At 37.2% G+C, this 19285-nt stretch overlaps 1 long non-coding RNA gene across 1 annotated transcript in view; it reads right to left on the minus strand.

Annotated features, from left to right (window-relative positions):
• Nucleotides 1-19285, minus strand: part of LOC129471412 (uncharacterized) — a 295615-nt gene that overhangs the window by 40663 nt on the left and 235667 nt on the right. Inside the window, exon 4 of the long non-coding RNA XR_008653580.2 lies at nt 11526-11528. This is a non-coding gene — a long non-coding RNA (uncharacterized lncRNA). The remainder of the gene's footprint in view (nt 1-11525; nt 11529-19285) is intronic.

Genomic DNA, 19285 nt, shown 5'->3' on the forward strand with positions numbered 1-19285 from the left:
TCCAAAAGGCTAAGAGTATAACAAACTTTGCTAAAAGTATACCAAGTTGTGTAAATGAGGTAGAGAATTTTTTTTTAAAACACTGAAGGCTAAAGCATGCCCCTTGCTAATATTGTTACAAGAATTTTTTTAGTTTTGCCAGCATATTTCCATTGTGGTTCTTCTTAGAAAGAAGGCTGGGAAGTTTTTCCAAGAGTTTATCATTTTTCTGTCTCTCTCATGAATTTTGAATAGCTAAGTGTCTTGCTATGCCATTCAGTTATGCTGAAAAGTTAAAATAAAGTAGACCCTTGGGGTTATTGCACAAATATTCACCCACAGGTTTAGATGTGGAACAATTCTGTACAGCTTGTACTTTACATTCACTACTCATTTCCAGTGCCTGACCTCAGCTGATAAACATTTTTCACTTTTAGTTGAAAGTAAAAGAGCTGAAAGAAAGCTGGTCTCATTTGGGGGATATTGTAGTCACATCCACTTAACATTCCCAGCACTTTTTTCACACCTAGAAATGTGTGAAGCTACCTTGTTAGTGTGCTGGATAGTCTCAGCCATTTACTAGTATACTTATCCACGTGTCTTTCTATCAATAATAAAATGAAATTTTCCTTATAAATCACTGATAAAGCAGATATATCCTTCTAATCATCTTTTGGTAAAAGCATGTTAAAGTTATGATTACAGGTAGCTGATTACTTCTCTCTAGAACTCTCCCCTTTTTCTTTTTTGGAGCAAATTATTCAGCTCTCTTGCAAAGGATTTCTGAATTAGGACCTACGCAACATTTTCAGATTCAGAATAGAATCTGAAATAAGGAAAAACCAAATCAAGTGCCTGGAAGGGAGAAAATAGAGTTGCTCCTCAAGGCCAGTCTTCTAACTCCCAACACCTCACACCATGTTTCTCTTAACAATCCAATTATTTTGTAGTCGTGGGTGGAGCACTCACAGTATACTGAGGCAGTCTTGGAGAATGCCAATGTGTTTTCAGCTGCAAACAGGAGGAGGAAAACTAATGGCTGTACTAGAAAACTCCACATTACCTTTGTGACACATTTAAAACTGGGATCATTCAATTCGCCATGCTATTTAAAATCTGCACTTAGTCTGAGTTTATTTTGCAGTGAATCAGTAGCTGCAGAAGGAAAAGAAAAGACTCTCATGCAAGGCAACAGTGAAGAGAGGAGGTGTTTGTAGCAAGCAGCTTGAGGAGCTTTTATATTTGGGGGGATATAGAAAAATCATGTTTTAAAAGACTGTATATCTCCAAATCACCCATTAGCACACAAATTTGGAGCTAGCAAAGGTATCTAGTTGGGGTCAGTTTTTATCTAATATCAACTTAATGGAGCAAGGAACAGATTGCATTTAGGATTAGCATGATACTTTTTGACCACAAGACCAGAAAGGCAGATTGTGATGAACAAACACAGCATATGTCAGCACAGTGAGAAATATTTTTGCTGATCCGTTTTACCATGAAGACAGTTTATGCACTGAGCTATGGAAGGAGAAACCTTGTCTCATTCTCATAATTAGCCGATGATCATCAGATTACATTCTAGGTAACAACTAATATATATTTGAGACCAAAATCAGTTAATTAAAATAATTTCAAAACAATGCCAAGGTTTAAATTAAAAACTACTTATGCCATCAAGTTTTGGTGAGACTCTAGAGCAAATGGTAGTCTTATATTGGAGACGGTGTAAATTGACCTAGTTCAGAAATTGTTTACCATTGTCTGCTAATGTCAGACCTATGCACACTTTATGACCCAGAAATTTTACTCCTTAATAGATAATCAACAGAAATATGTTCATATGATGATTTGTAACAGCCATGTATTAGAGCTCTCCAGAGAAAGAGAACCAAAATGTGCACACACACACACACACTCTTTCTCTCTCTCTCTCTATAAATATGTGTATATATATATCTGCCCATCTCTCTCTCTCTCTCTCTCTATAGGTGCAGCCTACAGAGGGTGAGCCGAAGCAGGGTGTGGCGTCGCCTCACCTGGTAAGCCCAAGGGGTCAGCGGATTTCCCTTTCCTAGCCAAGGGAAGCCGTGAGAGATTGTACAAGGAGAAACGATGCATTCTGGCCCAGATACTGTGCTTTGACACGGTTTTTACAACCGGCAGACCAAGAGATACTCTCTGGTTCCTAGCTTGGAGGGTCCCACCACCACGGAGTCCAGCAAGCTAAGATCCACTGGCTTGAAATTCTCGCTGCCAGCACAGAGTCTGAGGTCGACCTGGGACACTGGAACTTGGTAGGGGAGGGGCATCTGCCATTGCTGAGGCTTGAGTAGGCAGTTTTACCCTCACAGTGTAAACAAACCCGATGGGAAGTTCAAACTGGGCAGAGCCCACTGCAGCTCCCTGGGACAGAGCATCAGGTGGAAGGGGCGGCTGCAGGCACAGCTTCCGCAGACTTAAATGTCCCTGCCTGACAGCTGTGAAGAGAGTAGTGATTCCCTAGAACAGTGTTTGAGCTCTGAAAAGGGACAGAATGCCTCCTCAAGTGGGTCCTTGATTCCCCATGTATCCAGACTGGGATACACTTCCCAGTAGGGGCCGACAGACACCTCATACAGGAGAGCTCTGGCTGGCATCTGGCGGGGCCCCCTCTGGGACGAAGCTTCCAGACATAAGAACAGACAGCAATCTTTGTTGTCCTGCATCCTCTGCTGGTGAAACCCAGGAAAACAGGATCAGGAGTGGACCTCCAGCACACTCCAGCAGACCTGCAGCAGGGGCCTGACTGTTAGAAGAAAAACTAACAAACAGAAAGGAATAGTACCAACATCACCAACATCAAAGACCAAAGGTAGATAAATCCACAAAGATGGGAGAAACCAGTGCCAAAAGGCTGAAAATTCCAAAAACCAAAACGCCTCTTCTCCCCCAAAGGACCACAACTCCTCACCAGCAAAGGAACAAAACTGGACAGAGAATTAGTTTAACAAATTGACAGAAGTAGGCTTCAGGAGGTGGGTGATAACAAACTCCTCCAAGCTAAAGGAGCATGTTTTAACCCAATGCAAGGAAGCTAAGAACCTGGAAAAAAGGTTAGACAAATTGCTAAATAGAATAACCAGCTTACAGAAGAAGATAAATGACCTAATGGAGCTGAAAAACATAGCACGAGAACTTCATGAAGCATACACAAGTATCAATAGCCGAATCGATCAAGTGAAAGAAAAGATATCAGAGATTGAAGATCAATGTAATGAAATAAAGTGAGAAGACAAGACTAGAGAAAAAAGAGTGAAAAGAAATGAACAAAGCCTCCAAGATATGGGACTCTGTGAAAAGACAAAATCTATGTTTGATTGGTGTACCTGAAAGTGACAGGGAAAATAGAAGCAAGTTGGAAAACATCTTCAGGATATCATCCAGGAGAACTTCCACAACCTAGAAAGATAGGCCAACATTCAAATTCAGGAAATACAGAGAACCACAAAGATATTTCTCGAGAAGACCAACCTCAACACACATAATTGCCAGATTAACCAAGGTTGAAATGAAGGCAAAAATATTAAGGGCATCCAGAGAGAAAGGATGGGTTCCCCACAAAGGGAAGCCAATCAGACTAATAGTAGATCTCTTGTCAGAAACCCTACAAGCCAGAAGACAGTGGGGGCCAATATTCAACATTCTTAAAGAAAAGAATTTTTAACCCAGAACTTCATATCCAGCCAAACTAAACTTCATAAGCAAAGGAGAAATAAAATCCTTTACAAACAAGCATATGCCGAGAGATTTTGTCACCACCAGGCCTGCCTTACAAGAGCTTGTGAAAGAAGCATCAAACACGGAAAGGAACAACCGGTACCAGCCACTGCATAAACATACCAAATTGTAAAGACCATAGAGGCTATAAAGAACCTGCATCAACTAATGGGCAAACTAACAAGCTAGTATCATAATGACAGGATCAAATTCACACATGACAATATTAACCTTAAGTGTAAATGGGCTAAATACTCCAATTAAAAGATACAGGCTGGCAAACTGGATAAAGAGTCAAGACCCATCAGTGTGCTGTATTCAGGAGACCCATCTCACATGCAAAGACACACATAGGCTCAAAATAAAGGTATTGAGGAATATTTACCATGCAAATGGAAAGCAAAAACAAAAGCAGGACTTGCAATCCTAGTCTCTGATGAAACAGACTTTAAACCAACAAAGACCAAAAGAGAAAAAGAAGGGCATTACATAATGGTAAAGAGATCAATGCAACAAGAAGAGTTAACCATTCTAAATGTGATTGCGCCCAATACAGGAGCACACAGATTCATAAAGCCAGGTCTTAAAGACCTACAAAGAGACTTAGATTCCCACACAAAATAGTGGGAGACTTTAACACTGCACTGTCAATATTAGACAGATCAACGAGACAGAAAATTAACAAGGATATCCAGGACTTGAACTCAGCTCTGGACCAAGTGGACCTAATAGACATCTACAGAACTCTCCACCCCAAATCAACACAACATACATTGTTTTCAGCACCACATCACACTTACTCTAAAATTGACCACATAATTGGAAGTAAAACACTCCTCAGCAAATGCAAAAGAACGGAAATCATAACAGTCTCTCACACCACAGTGCAATCAAATTGGAACCCAAGATTAAGAAACTCACTCAAAACCACACAACTACATGGAAACTGAACAACCATCTAGGTAAATAACAAAATGAGGGCAGAAATAAAGATGTTCATTGAAACCAATGAGAACAAAGACACAACATACCAGAATCTCTGGGACACATTTAAAGCATTGTGTAGAGGGAATTTTATAGCACCAAATGCTCACAAAAGAAAGCAGGAAAGATCTAAAATCGATACTTCAACATCACAATTAAAATAACTAGAAAAGCAAGAGCAAACAAATTCAAAAGCTAGCAGAAGACAAGAAATAACTAAGATCAGAGCAGAACTGAAGGATGTAGAGACACGAAAAACTCTTAAAAATTAAAGAATCCAGGAGCTGGTTTCTTGAAAAGATCAACAAAATAGATAGACCACTAGCCAGACTAATAAAGAAGAAAAAGAGAAGAATCAAATAGATGCAATAAAAAATGATAAAGGGGATATCACCACAAATCCCACAGAAATGCAAACTACCATCAGAGAATACTATAAATACCTCTATGCAAATAAACTAGAAAATCTAGAAGAAATGGATAAATTCCTGGGCACATACACCCTCTCAAGACTTAACCAGGAAGAAGTCAACGCCCTGAACAGACAAACAACAAGTTCTGAAATTGAGGCAGTAACTAATAGCCTACCAACCAAAAAAAGTCCAGGACCACATGGATTGACAGCCAAATTCTACAAGAGGTACAAAGAGGAGCTGGTACCATTCTGTCTGAAACTATTCCAAATAACAGAAAAACAGGGAATCCTCCCTAACTCATTTTATGAGGCCAGCATCATCCTGATATCAAAACCTTGCAGAGACACAACAAAAAAAGAATATGTAAGGCCAATATCCCTGATAAAAATCTATATGAAAATCCTCAATAAAATACTGGCAAACCAAACCCAGCAGCACATCAAAAAGCTTCTTCATCATGATCAAGCTGGCTTCTTTTCTTGGATGCAAAGCTGGTTCAACATACACAAATCAATAAATGTAATCCATCACATAAACAGAACCAATCACAAAAACCACATGATTATCTCAATAGATTCAGAAAAGGCCTTTGACAAAATTCAACAGCCTTTCATTCTAAAAACCCTCAATAAACTAGGTATTGATGGAACATACCTGAAAATAATAAGAGCTATTTATGACAAACCTACAGCCCAATATCATACTGAATGGGCAAAACCTGGAAGCATTCCCTTTGAAAACTGGCACAAGATAAGGATGCCCTCTCTCTCCACTCCTATTCAATATAGTGTTGGAACTTCTGGCCAAGGCAATTAGGAAAGAGAAATAAATAAAGGATATTCAATTAGGAAAAGAGGAAGTTAAATTGTCTCTGTTTGCAGATGATATGATTGTATATTTAGAAAACCCCATCATCTCAGTCCAAAATCCCCTTAAGCTGATAAGCAACTTGAGCAAATCTCAGGATACAAAATCAACGTGCAAAAATCACAAGCATTCCTATACACCAATAACAGACAAAGGGAGAGCAAATAATGAGCAAAGTCCCATTCATAATTGCTACAAAGAGAATAAAATACCTAGGAATACAACTTACAGGGGATGTGAAGGACCTCTTCAAGGAGAATTACAAACCACTGCTCAAAGAAATAAGAGAAGACACACACAAATGGAAGAACATTCCACGCTCGTGGATAGGAAGAATCAATATTGTGAAAATGGCCAAATTTCCCAAAGTAATTTATAGATTCAATGATATCCCCATCAAACTACCATTGACTTTCTTCACAGAATTGGGAAAAACTACTTTAAATTTCTTATGGAACCAAAAAAGAACCTGCATAGCCAAGACAATCCTAAGCAAAAAGAACAAAGCTGGGGGCATCATGCTACCTGATTCAAACTATACCACAAGGCTGCAGTAACCAAAACAGCATGGTACTGGTACCAAAACAGAGATACAGACCAATGGAACAGAACAGAGGCCACAGAAATAACACTACACTTCTACAACCATCTGATCTTTGACAAACTTGACAGAAACAAGAAATGGGGAAAGGATTCCCTATTTAATAAATAGTGTTGGGAAAACTGGCTAGCCATATGCAGAAAGCTGAAACTAGATCTCTTCCTTATACCTTATACAAAAATTAACTCAAGATGGATTAAAGACTTAAATGTAAGACCTAAAACCATAAAAATCCTAGGAGAAAACCTATGCAATATCGTTCAGGACAAAGGCATGGGCAAACCCTTCATGACTAAAACACCAAAAGCAATGGCAACAAAAGCCAAAATCAACAAATCGTTTCTAATTAAACTAAAGAGCTTCTGCACAGCAAAATAAACTAACATCAGAGTGAACAGACAACCCACAGAATGGGAGAAAATTTTTGCAATCTATCCATCTGACAAAGGGCTAATATCCAGAACCAATAAAGAAATTAAACAAATTAACAAGAACAAAACAACCCTATCAAAACGTGGATGAAGGATATTAACAGACACTTCTCAAAAGAAGACACGCAGCCCACAAGCATTTGAGAAAATGCTAATTATCGCTGGTCATTAGAGAAATGCAAATCAAAACCACAATGAGATACCATCTCATGCCAGTTAGAATGTTGATCATTAAAGAGTCAGGAAACAACAGATGCTGGAGAGGATGTGAAGAAATAGGAAGACTTTTACACTGTTTGGGGAATGTAAATCAGTTCAACCATTGTGGAAGACAGTGTGATGATTCCTCAAGGATCTAGAACTAAAAATACCATTTGACCCAGTAATTCCTTTACTGGATATATACGTAAATGATTATAAATCATTCTACTATAAAGACACATGCACATGTATGTTTATTGCAGCACTGTTCACAATAGCAAAGACTTGGAACCCACCCAAATGCCCAACAATGATAGACTGGATAAAGAACATGTGGCACATATACACCATGGATTACTATGCAGCCATAAAAAAGGATGAATTTATGTCCTTTGCAAGGACATGGATGAAGCTGGAAACCATCATTCTCAGCAAACTAACACAAGAACAGAAAACCAAACACCGCATGTTCTCACTCATAAGTGGGAGATGAACAATGAGATCACATGGACACAGGGAGGGGAACATCACACACCGGGGCCTGTTGTGGCGGGGTGGGAGGTTGGGGGAGCTATAGCATTAGGAGAAATAATGTAGATGATGGTTTGATGGGTGCAGAAAATCACCATGGCACATCTATACTTATGCTAACAAACCTGCCCGTTCTGCACATGTACCCCACAACTTAAAGTATAATTTAAAAAAATAAAAGAGCTGGTATTTTAGTTTTAGTATGAAGGCAGAAAATAAATGATATTCCAGCTAAAGGCAGTCAGGTAGTATCAGTTTCCTCTTACTTGAGGGAAGATCAGCCTTCTTCTATTCAGGTCTTCAACTGATTGGATAAGGGCCACACACATTAGGGAGGCTAACCTGCTTTACTCAGTCTACCTTCTCAAAAGTTAGTTTCATCCAAAAGCACCCTCACAGATGCACACAGAATAGTGTTTGACCAAATATTTAGCCAATCCATTCCCCTGTCTAGTTGACACCTAAATTTAACCATCACAATCCTCTAATTACCAAAGTCCAAATGTACATCAATGGTTGAATGATTAAGTACATTATGGTATGTTTATATCATGTGATACTACACAGCAATGAAAATAAAAATACAGCTATGCAAACTATACAAATATATATCTATTCTTTCTTTTAAAAAATGTTCAAATTGAAACAAACATTAAATAAGAAGTTAGAAGAAGAATCTTTATCTTTGGGGAAGAGCAAGAAGGTAGTCATTGGAGGGAGTACAAGGGAGCATTCACAAGTGCTATAGAATTTTTATTTATTGGCAGATATTATTTTGTAATAATTTATCTTAGTTATGATGTGTACATTTTCTGTATGTATGTTAAATGCCAAAGAATCTTTTAAAACACAACCTTAGATGTTATACAGTAAATCTAATCTAGTGTACTTATTTTTCAGCTGAGGAAGTAGAAGCTCAGAGATATTTAGATAAATAAATGGCAGGAAAACCAAACATGCACATCTCTTTAAAATAAATGCAGAACTTTTTCACTATAGTTTAAAATTCTTATATTACAATACGCATTAATTTCCTAGGGCTGCTTTAATTATGTACTAAAAACTAAGAGGCTTCAGACAGCAGAATTTTATTGTCTCACAGTTCTGGAGGCTGGAAATCTGAAACCAAGGTGTCAGCAGGGCCATGCTCTCTCTGATGGCTCTAGGGGAAAATCCTGCCTTGTCTCTTCTGGCTTCCAGTATTTACCAGTAACCTTCAGTGTTCCCTGTCTTGTAGTTCCCTCATTTCAGCCACATTGTCATCTTCCTCCTGTGTGTCTTTACATTTCCTCCCTGCTATGCACTTCTATCTCTGTGTTCAGATGTCTTTTTTTTTTTATAAGAACACCAGTCATATTGAAGTAGGAGTCCATCCTTGTCCAATGTGATCTCATCTTATCTAATTATGTCTGATACACCCCTTTTCCCAAAGTTGCATTCTCAGTTATTGAAGCACAGGACTTCTGTATATCCTTTTGGGAAGACACAGTTCAACCACTAACACAGCATGACATTCTCAGTGTAAAACTGTTGAGGTAAATTGCAAAGTAAGTAATGAAGTTGAGATTAAAATGGCCACATGGACCTCCATGTAGTGTGCACTTACAGCCTTTATGGTGCCATGATTGTGACCACTCAGGTGTCAGCAATCAAGCATGGTTTCTACAAACATGGTTTCTATAAACATACCCATTAATTGACTAGTTTACACTAGTTTGATGTATAGGCAACACTGTCTAGTCTTTAAAGTTATATATTACCTGGTTAAGTATTAAGCATCACAGAGTCAGCTTATTTATTTTCTTTTACAGGACTTATCAATGATACTAAAATACTAAGATCCAATTGTCAAGCCATGAAGACATTAATCTAGTGCAGAAATAACACATATGAGGGCTTTGTATAGCCTTATGGCTGTCACCCAAGCTCATCACAGACACTGATAATCAACAGCAGAGCATACTCCAATAGAAACAGACATACCAGATCTGTCACTCCTTCTCAGTACCATATTCTAGGTAGTCACGTATGATTGACTGGAATTGGTATGTGAGATGAAAGCTATGATTCCTGCATATGAAAGAGAGTGGGGCAAGCCACAGGTTATATGATCAGCTCCGACAAGTTTGAACTCTGCAACAGCTTTCACATCTTCCATTTCAGCTCCCTTCTCTTCCCGTCATATTCTGAGCTTTCTCCTGATAGCTCGGGTTGCCTGTGACTTAATGATTTATAGTTTGAAGACAGACTGCTCACCTTCACTATTACCCAGGTTAAGTTTTTACCTGCCTCAACTCTCAGCCATCCACTTTTGCCACCTCTAGTTAAATTTATAGTTAAATAATAATATTTATATTATAATCATGATGACTAATTTAAAAAATTGTTGCCCCAACTATAGAAATATTCTTTGACTCCAAAGCATTGTTTAGTTTTAATAATGTAGATATTTTATGTAATGGGTATGTGCTATGGCTCATGACTTAGATGGCCTAGATTCAAATCATGGCTGTGCCACTTATTCACAGTTAGACATTGGAAAATTAAACTTTCCGGTCTATACCCTTCTTATTCATCTGTCAACTGTGGATAAATCAGGTACCTCAAAGTGCCTGCATCACAGAGTTGTAACAAATGAATGAGTTAATGCAGAAAAGCTTTAAAACAGTGATTGGGCCTGGACATGGTGGCTCACACCAGTAACCCCAGCACTTTGGGAGGCGGAGGCAGGTGGATCACTTGAGGTCGGGAGTTTGAGACTAGCCAGGCCAACGTGGTAAAACCCCATATCTACTAAAAAAATACAAAAATTAGGCAGGTGTGGTGTTGGGTGCCTGTAGTCCCAGCTACTTGGGAGGCCGAGGCAGGAATCGCTTGAACCTCGAAAGCAGAGGTTGCAGTGAGCTGAGATCCCGCCACTGCACTCCAGCCTGGGTGACAGAGCAAGACTCTGTCTCAAGAAAAAACAAACAAACAAAAAACAATGATTGGTACATCCAAAACATTTCACACCAACTAGGTATTTTAAAGGTATAATTATGCAAATAAGAATTGTAGACATAATGATTAAACATAAAGGTTAACAGAAAACAAAAAATTCTCTTTGATTCTCTACTATGTGTTGGGCACTCTGTTCTTTGTTAGATTTTACAGATATACTGATATGTCTTAAAGGAGCTAATAATTTAATGAAAGAGAAAGGTAAATCAGAAATTAAAATGGAATATGGTGCATGCTAATAACTTTATGTTCTACTTGTTATGAGAACATGCCAATGAGGCGCAACAGATTTTTCTTTTAACTTGGAAACTATCTATTGTTACTAGGTGTGATATTTTCTTTATTACTCTATGGTAGAGAAATTGTTCAATTAAACCAATGAAGTGATTTTTACCAAGGCCTGACTGTCCTATCTGTCGCTTCTCCTTATCCCATTCCTCCTCACCTAACACTTTCTTGCCCAGACTATCAGATGGATGCTTTCAACTGTTACATTTTATAGATGGATGAGACTCTTCAATGTCTGACACTGGTTTCTGAGAAAACTACCATGTAATTGAAAGTTAGTTTTGTGCAGCGAGAATGAAATTTGAGGTTGGTTTGTGTTAATTCACTGTGCTTTGAAAACACTATGTGTGTGTGGGTATATATATATATATACATATATATATATATATATTTTATAATAATATACATTTTACTTGTGGATGTCTTAAGCACACATTGTAAGTAATATATTACAATCTGTTTTATCACCTGCTTTAGCTCAGCAATTCTACTTTTCACAGTTTCTAAACAAAACACTTGTTGGTCAGTAAACACTTTTTTAAAACTTAAATTGCTTTCTAATCCACGAAACACACAAGGAAACATCACAAAGGTGTTTTCATATTGAAACCCGCCTTTTTAAAAATAATAAAGAAATACATGCATTTTAAAATATCACTTTAGAATTATCAAATATAATGGCCCAGGCAGGAGAACATGTCTTGTGCTCTAAACTTTACTATGTCATATAAGTATCGCCATTCATAAGTAAGGTTCAGAGCAGTCTGTTATTTGCAAATGTTGGAACAGAAGTATTGCCTTTAATGTTTAACATCCACACTTATTTGCTTTAGGCATTTGGTAGAACTCCAGTAAATTTAGACAGTGTAAAATTATCAGGGTTATTTATAGGCTAATGTTCAGAAACATTTTCAAAATACCCTGCTAGGCCTAACTCTATCTTATAGAGTAAATTCTAATTTCTTAACAAAAGCTATATATAGGCCTGGCGCGCTGGCTCACGCCTGTAACCCCAGCACATTGGTAGGCAGAAGTGGGCAGATCACCTGAGGTCGGGAGATTGAGACCAGCCTGACCAACATGGAAGAATTCCGTCTCTACTAAAAATAAAAAATTAGCCGGGCATGGTGGCCCATGCCTGTAATCCCAGCTACTCTGGAGGCTGAGGCAGGAGAATCACTTGAACCAAGGAGGTGGAGGTTGCAGTGAGCCGAGATCATGCCATTGCACTCTAGCCTGGGCAACAAGAGCAAAACTCCATCTCAAAAAAAAAAAAAAAGGTGTATGTATGTATCTATCTATCTATCTATCTATCTATCTATCTATCTATCTATCTATCTATCGAGGTATATATATATATGTGGCTAATATAATGTATAAAGAATTCTAAATTTGCCATTTACTCTCCCATGACAGCCCCAGGGAGGCCTGGAATAAAACCCACCTTGGGATATTAAAAGAGGACAAGTTTTGGAGTCATGAATATTATATATGGGTGAAGATTTATTTTCCACATCCAATACTAGGTTCATGGCTGAGGCACCTGTAACAAAAGACAGATTAACAAGAGGAAAACATAAAAATATATTTAATATAAGCTTTACATGACATGAGAGCCTTCAGAAATGAAGACCTAAAGAAACAGGAAACCTGTTCGTTTTTATGCTTAGGTTTGACACAAAGTGGACAGTTGTGGGAAAGTGTGATGAACAAAGGGTCTAGGACGTAATGGTAATAAACTTGTTAAGGCCATTTGTTCAGATTCTTCTCTGCCTTTTCAGAGATAAGGATGTTTCTTTCTGCCAGAATACCTCTCTAATGAGGGTCTTGTGACCTACTTCAGGGGAGAAGGATGGGAGAAGGTCAGAGACTGACCTTCCTCATTCTGCTGTTTTATCAAAGGCCAAGGAGCCACATTTTGGGGCATCATGCCCTGAACCCCCTCCATATTTAAGTTACTCAAATGTCTTCCTATTAACAAAATAAGTAATGCAATTAGAGAATTAATTCACTACGATTCATCCAAATTCACCATTTATTTCACTTTTGTATCTTCAGCATCCCCTTCCAATACTTTTCATAGCCTTAGCTATCTATAAACTTAGCTTTATGTAAACTTTCCATGCATAGTTCAAACAACAGATGTTGCCCTTTGAAATCTGCTTCAAAATCTGTCACGAGATATAACCAAAAGTAAGTAGGTGGAGAAAGAACGGCAGACCTTAGTTTGCTCTCTATTTTACAATTGCATGAGGCTATGATAAAAGCACCATCTCTTACTCTTATTTTGTTTGAAAGACTGACCTTTCTGTAGCAATTAAAGAAGAGTGTGTGGTTTCTGTTGTAAAGAGTTGTAAATTTATTGTTAAAGTGCATGTTTGCTGAGTAGTTTTAGGCCTAACCTGTGCTATTTTCTATTTTAATTCAAGTTAATGAGAGAGGATTTTGAGTCAACAATAAGAAATACAGATGTGTTGTCAGTATAAACAATACAAGATGTCTTTAAGTGGCCATTATGAAAGCAGAAGTAACATTGGCCACAATAGAGTTTGTGAAGTCTTAGTAAAGGTGCAACACAGGTTGTCAATCTTTTTTTCATATGAAATGAAAGTTACCATTTTGAACATAATAAAGAAATGTTTCAGCAAATACTTGACTTCATTTTAGATTCCCAGCTTTAAATCAGGTTTGTATTATTGACATCCTTGAAGCATCATTGAAAGTTTAAAATCAATCGAAATGTTATCACTAATGATAACAACCTTAACATCAAAGTTGTTTATCTCTTCTGGTCAAAAGTCTGTATTTATCAAGCAAAACGCTTAAGATAGTTTTTGGGGAATGACTGGGAGTGACCATTTTAAGCCTGATGGGGGCCTGTTTTTGGAAGGTTCCGTTTTGTCTGGACTATTGGTCCTGGCTTCTCTGACTTAGAGGGAACGTATTGACTTCCATGTGGTGGCCTGACAGGTGCTCAGTCTATCCTTCACAATAATGTGGAAGACTGCTTCATACATATCTCATGATGAGATGGTAGACAGATTGTACCATTTTGTTCAGTTGAGTAGGTAATTTCTAATTGTCATTCTGGGAGGATAAAATCCCAAGTCCTATCTATGGTCTGTGATGTGTTATTTTATCTGAGTAGGTTGTCCTGGGTACAGGGAACAGCTAGAATAAGGACATAGAAATTACAGTGTTGGTGGGACCTCAGGTTTGACTAAGAGACTGACAGGAGATGAAGCAATGGTACCATGAGGGCCAGATCATGGAAGGCCTGGCATACCAATCCAAAGTTTAGTTTTATTTTATAGCCCAGTGTTTCCCAAACTTGAATAAGGTTCAGACCCATTTTAAGAGAAGCAATTCTTTCAAACCCCTGATTGTGACTTGTTATTTACATTATAATATTACTTAAATCCATTCATAAAACTTTGTAAAAATAAAATAAACTGAAAGACCCAAAGAATATCAAATGATATTTAAACTTACATGACATTTTCTTAACTTGTTAGCAGTTTTTAGACTGAACAAAATTTATTTCAGATATTATAAAATTATCATGAATCAACAGTTTGATGATGCCATCTTTTGTGAAAGATTTTTAAATATTCTATCTTATTTTTGTCAAATATAATAACAACTCAGTATAATTCCAGTTTTAAGAAATGAAAATAGCACACATTTTACAACTTTATGTATTATTCTCTACTAGCATTCTTAATACATGTATATTTTATGTAAGGTGAATTTTTGTATTTGTATCTTTTAAAAGCTATGTAAAAGGGAAAATAATAGATTTTTGTCTGTTTTTTGTTTTTCTTTTGAGATGGAGTTTCCCTCTTGTTGCCTAGGCTGGAGGGCAAAGGCGTGATTTCAGCTCACCACAACCTCCGCCTCCCGGGTTCAAGCAATTCTCTTGCCTTAGCGTCCCAAGTAGCTGGGATTACAGGTATGCACCACCACGCCCGGCTAATTTTGTATTATTAGTAGAAATGGGGTTTCTCCATGTTGGTCAGGCTGGTCTCAGACTCCAGACCTCAGGTGATCCACCCATCTTGGCCTCCGAAAGTGCTGGGATTACAGGCATGAGCTACTGCGCCTGGCATTTGTTTTATAATTTTGTATTGTTTTCATGATTTCTATAAATGCTATCTTCCTGTTCACAAGCCTTAAATGCCATCAAAAAAGAGATATGCATGAAATATATCGGTAGACAAGGATTTTGAAAGGTCTGAAACTATACCAGGAGAATGTAGATCTAAGGACGTTTGGTCAACAATGGAAAAGAGTAGGCATTTATGAGAGTTATCAACACAAACTATAACTTGTGAGGAGAAAAATATAAGTTCTTTCCAAGATTTGAAAGAGTGCAGAGATGGGATGAATGGGTCTAAGAACGTTGTGATGACTAAAGCTCCCTGGAAATATTATGTGCTGCTTTCTAGGTAAAAAAAAGTCACCTGCCACTAGAGGAATTCAAATAGATACTGGATGTCAGTGATTACAGCTGTATAAATCTCCCACTGGTTTTCTAACTCTGATGTCCTAAGATTCCATAAGCTGAGCCTAGGATTTGTGGCACAAAATCACCATCTAATTTTAAGAAATGGTTAAATTACATTAAACTGATTAAAACGAAATGATCTTCTAAAATTGTCCCATTTTGGTTTTAAAAAGATAACAATGAGTAAGGGAATATTTACTCTTCTTCCTTCTGTCTCCCCCAACTTTCTTGAATAAGAAAACAGTAAGGTTAGTCCTAAAGAGTAAATAAAGAATTGATCATCAAGATCCCCATAGGTAATTCAAGACTCATTATCAGGCAGTTTCAAGCAATAGAATCATTTAGAAACTTTTCCTATCCTCAGCTTTTGTTTGTGGGTGTTAGATGCAGCCTTTGGAGGCCTACTTTGCTAAACGTGGCATCCAGTTGAGAAAAGTCTGGCTTCCATGAGGTAAGCACCAATGTAAAAGTGGTTCATATTATGATTTTATTAGTGGAATAGCCAAGGATTAAAATAAGACTGTCATATCAGGACAGTCCTCCCACTTATTTTAAAATACATTTTAATATTGGCTTTTGGTTTATCTCCATTCTCTATGGAGAGCTAATGTGTGAACATTATGTCATAGGGTGTAGAAATCTGTCAGGAAAATCTTGGGATTATATTATTTTCATATCTTTCTGTACTTTTTAAAGAATCTAACTGAGAACCTAGTGAAGAGAAATGCCCAGTAAAATCACTAAAAGACATTAATGCTCTGCACAGAATGCGTGATGAATGGGGTTGCTTTTATCTCCTGACTTTTAAAAATGTCGGTGTGTTCTGTATAGTGATTCTTTGAAATTCACCACCTCTTCAGATCTTCTCAAAGACTTTTCGTCAGGTAGAGAAGAAATAATTATGTGGAATGGGAAAGATAAAGCTTAAGGTAAAAAAATTTGGAACCAACTTATTCTAATATTTGCATTGGTGGATTTACTATATTTAATAACAACGAGTTTCCTTCAAATTGTTTTAAGAAACTCTTTATATTCCAAGGTAAATGATGGTCTAGCCAGGACCTGGTGTGTTTGTTAACCAATAACATGCTTTATTGCGTTATTGGTTTAAACATGGTGTTTAATATTTTTTAAAATGACAGTACTGCTCCAAGCATCACAATTAAAAAGCCCTTCAAAATGCCACAAAGAAATCATTTGTCTAGCAGAGTATATTTTTGTATAATTGACGATAAGTGTGTAATGATGTAGTAAGCTGGCAATTAGGCATAATTTGCTTATGCAAGTGAGCTAAAAAAATGGGGATCAATATTCAATCTACACCTATGTGGAAAGCAATTAGTTTAATTGATGCAGGAGAAAACCCTCAACAATGGCTAATTATGCCAAAATGACCTGAAACACTCATGCAAATTAGTAGAATTAATTATACATGAATGAATTGATTATATAAATCATTTTTAAAACGTTGAAGTTTCTATAGTTAAGCATTCATAAAAGGTAGTAGAAAAGGAGGTTTAATAAATATAATGGATGCAGTTCAGAGCATAATCATCAGGTTTGCCTACAATCTGTTGGCATAATGGCATCTCAAAATGCACAATAGTGAATATAAAGAAAATACACACCATAATTTCTCACTCAAGTACAATAGTTTAACAAAAAAGCGTTTACCCAGTAAAACACTATTTTGTATAATTATTATTTCTCTCTCAGGTCCTACTTAGTGTCTACATAAATTAATGAAAATCTTGTAACATTTCATATTTCCTTCAACGATAAAACACAAATGCTTTGATATACTTATCACCAGCCCTGGATTTTGTTTATGAAATACATGAAGATTTACTCTGTTTTTATTCTGCATTCTATTCTTCACATATCCATGTCATTCTCATCATTACTTACAAGAAGGAAGCAGAGTTTCATGAGTATCTAAAAGCAGTGTATTTACTCTTCACCTAAAATTAATTTTAATTCTGGATTGATTCTCAGTATCAGAACATCAATCTATTACCCAAATCCATATGGATTCACTGCCTGACTTTATTGAACTCCAGTGACAGGACAAAATTCAAATAAATTAGGAGCAATGCCACAAACAAAAGCAAGTACTTGTGTCTGGCTTCATTCTCAGATGTGAAGTTATAAGCTGAGATCCTGTTGATATAAGAAATTTATTTCCGCCACAGCTGTTTCTGGCATATATGGACAATATTTTTAGGAAGAAAAGCACACACATGTATGGAAAATGGTGATGTCCTAACGCAGGCTGCCTATTTTGATAGGCACTCTACTTTATGGAATACCTGCAAATTTATCTCAATAGTTTTTCTATCGAAAGTCAATGAACACTCCTCAGGTGATTAATTTTCCTATAAGCTTGACTTTGAAATGTCAGTCGAGTCTCATTCTAAGATATGCCTAAATGTCTTTAACTATTTTAAGTTGTTGTCAGTTGCTTTACCTCCAACCTATCAATGGCCTCTATAAAACCTTGCTTTTTAACTTGCAATTCTAATCTTTATCTTTGTCTTCTACATCATTGTTCTACCCTTATGTAAGTTGGCTCTGTGGTGCTGCACTGTGTCATAACAAAATGTTATTAGCATGCTGTAAGGACTCTGCACACATTCTGCGCAAATTATAGAAAGGCATTAAGCATGAATCTTCAGAATGCCCAAGTGCATTTTATAACAGCTCTGATAAAACTCGGAGCTATATTACATTTTTGTTCTAAACAGGAGCCCCTCAGAGAGGAGGTAAAAAGTTATCGGCTGTCAAAAGCCTTGATGTGTTTCCTGTCATGGAAGCTTCAAACTTGAAAACTGAGCATAGTTTTGTATGGAATACTTTGACTTTCTCTAGAGAATGAACAAGTATGAACACAAATAATAGAAAGCGCTGGGCTCCAAGCTGTGCCACTGGCTCTGGCTCCTGATCATTGCAGGTCTTCTCAATGCTGGTTATTGAATCCATAAAGCTTACAGTTAGCAACCTTATGATTCACCAGAGACATGTGTCATCTAGACCTTGGAGGGTAACCAGGGGCAAAAGTTCCTTGCCTAAGCATTGCAGTAAACATTTCAAATTCTGATTACCTTTCTGAATACTTTTTTTTCTGCAGTACAGTTGTCCCCCTACATTTCTGAATTTCTGTTGGAAATCAGTAGGTTTGAAAACATTTATTTTATGTTCTTATAGTAAGTATATATCTTGAATGTACTTTATTTTGATTTTCTGATACTGTCTTTACTGCAAATATAGGACCTGCGTACAGCATTATATATGAGCACTGTTGAGTCAGAGCTGAAAAAAGAAAATAAAACTGAGACTGAGTAAATGACTTTCTTAGGTCACATAAACTGTTGGCCCCATAACTAAGACTAATTTATGAAACTTTTCCTCTGGATGTCAATGTTGTGTGCTAGAATGGGCTGCACATCTAAAGGGTTGATCTAATTTGCTTAGCTCAGCAAGCAAAGATCCACAGTCAATGTCCCTACATCAATCCCACATCCCCAATATACAGCTTACACACAACATAATGAACCATTCCAATCTTTAGAACAACTGGCTTTTGAATTGTAAATTTAGAATTTAGAAAACAGAAGATATCTTAAAGAATATCTAGAGCAGTGGTTCTCAACATTGACTGCACAGTGGGAAGCTGTAAATATTGATACCTGGGCTCCACACACAGAAATTCTGATTTAATAGG

The sequence above is a fragment of the Symphalangus syndactylus genome, chromosome 21, assembly GCF_028878055.3.
Source record: "Symphalangus syndactylus isolate Jambi chromosome 21, NHGRI_mSymSyn1-v2.1_pri, whole genome shotgun sequence".
Lineage (NCBI taxonomy): Eukaryota > Metazoa > Chordata > Mammalia > Primates > Hylobatidae > Symphalangus > Symphalangus syndactylus.